Source organism: Triticum urartu, chromosome 3A (genome assembly GCF_056163025.1).
Source record: "Triticum urartu cultivar PI428250 chromosome 3A, HENAU_Tu73, whole genome shotgun sequence".
In the NCBI taxonomy this organism is placed as follows: Eukaryota; Viridiplantae; Streptophyta; class Magnoliopsida; order Poales; family Poaceae; genus Triticum; species Triticum urartu.
In genome coordinates this window covers 102580128-102582504 of record NC_141875.1, presented here as the reverse complement: position 1 = coordinate 102582504, position 2377 = coordinate 102580128, and positions in this window count along the sequence as shown.

Genomic DNA, 2377 nt, shown 5'->3' with positions numbered 1-2377 from the left:
ACAGAGAACATACATACATATATACATTTTTATAAAAATGCAAACAACAAAAAATCTAAAAAAGGACATATACATGGTCCTTCTTTTCCTTCTTCTTCCTTCTTCCTCTTTTCTTCTCCAACACAACACTTTTTTTCTTAAATGTTACATATGAACATATAAAGAGCATTATACAGCATATACAGAGCATTATATATACAGTGAACATACATACATGCATACATACATCTTAACAAAAAAAATGAAAAATAGGCCGTGGTGGTCGGCGACGGCGACGATGGTTGGCGGTGGAGCTTACGAATGGCATGCGGGGACGGCAATGAGAAGGAAAGGGGAGGAGGCAGGGGCTCACAGCGCGGGGAGAGGTCGAGGTCGCCGGCCGAAATCGGTGTGGCGGCGGACGAACGGCCTCGGGGATTAACGGGTCGCGGGAGCCGGCGTGGTGCTTCCCCGGAGCGACGGCAACAACGGGCGCGGGGAGGGGTCGTGGCCGGCCTGAGGCAGAGGCGGTGGCGCGTGGGGCAGGGACGGCATCAGGGCGACGCCGGGCAGCGGTGGCGTCAAGGCGGCGAGGTCGGGGCAGCGGTGGAGCGGGGCGGCGTCGATGTCGGGGCGGCGCGGTGAGGCGGACGGCGACGGCGCGGGGTGGCGCGCGGTGACGGGGGCGGCGACGATGGGCGCGGGCGACGACGGCGGCGGGGACGGGCACGGGCGACGGGGCAGAGGGCGGCGGGGCAGCGGGAGAATGAGGAACTGAATGAAAATTTCACAAGTGTTTTCTTATATACTAAGACCATTGGTCCCGGTTCGTGGAACCAACCGTGACCAATGGTCCCCTTTAGTCCCGGTTGGTGGCACCAACCGGGACCAAAGGTCTCTTTTCAGTAGCCCAAAGGGCGGGAAGCGGCGGCCTTTGGTCCCGGTTGGTGGCACCAACCGGGACTAAAGGGGGGCATTGGTCACGGTTGGTGCCACGAACCGTGACCAATGCCCCCTTTAGTCCCGGTTGGTGCCACTAACCAGGACCAATGGCCTTGTGCTGCCCCGCATCAAAAGTTTAGTACCACCTCGCTAGCTGAGAGAGCTCGAGAGTGGTTTATAAGTGCTGCTGCGCCCACCCTCCCGAGCTCCTCTCAACTACAGGCTTTCGGGCCTAATCTATCACTGCAATGCTTGTGGGCCTACTGGGCCTGCTGCGGGCCTGAATCCTAGCCCATGGTAGGGTTTCTAGTCGTATTCAGGCCGTGGTGGCCCAGTAGGTGGCATTTTTTTTTGTTGTTGCTTTATTTATTTTCTTTTGTTTTTTGCTTTATTTTTTAATTCTTTATGCTTTTAGTTTTACAAAAATTATAAACTTTTTGTTAATGCCATTAGTTTTCAAATTTGAAAACACTTTTTTAGTTTTTTTGTTTTCTTTGTTGCTTTGTTTATTTTATTTTGTGATTAACTTAACTATAAAAATAGTTTTTTCCTGATTTTTTTTGCATTATTTATTTTCTTTTGTTTTTTTGCTTTAATTTTTAATTCTGTTTGCTTTTAGGTTAGCTAAATTATAAACTTTCTGTTAGTGCCATTAGTTTTAGAAAAATTATAAACTTTCTGTTAGTGCCATTAGTTTTCAAATTTGAAAACACTTTTTTAGCTTTTTTGTTTTCTTTGTTGCTTTATTTATTTTATTTTGTGATTAACTTTACTATAAAAATAGTTTTTTCCTATTTTTTATTTGTTTTTTGCATTATTTATTTTCTTTTGTTTTTTTCTTTAATTTTTAATTCTGTTTGCTTTTAGGTTAGCAAAATTATAAACTTTCTGTTAGTGCCATTAGTTTTAGAAAAATTATAAACTTTCTGTTAGTGCCATTAATTTTCAAATTTGAATAGTTAAAATTTGAATTCTTTGAAAATTGTTTGAATCACAAGTTTGTGATTAACTTACTAAAAAATGAGAATAGATGCGCTTATAGAGAAAATTCAACCTAAATTCCTAGTAAATTTCTATGAATTTCAGAGAAATTCAGTATGAATTTAGGTTAAACTTTTCTCTATTAGGGCATCTATTTTCACTTCGAGAGGAGCTCAACAAGGCAGAGAGGGAAGGGCTTATAAACCAGTGTGAGCCCCCTTCGGTTGGCGAGGTGGGACTAAACTCTGCCCGCAACGAGGACCAACCCTTTAGTCCCGGTTTGTGGCACAAACCGGGACTAATGGTCATGGGCCAGGGGCCAGGAGAAAAATTATAAACTTTCTGTTAGTGCCATTAGTTTTAGAAAGTTGAAAGTTGGCATGGGCCAGGGACTAATGGTCATGGTATTACGAGGGCCGAACCATAAGACATGAAAGCATTTCAAATGAACTCTGAGAAAGTTGAAAGTTGGGAT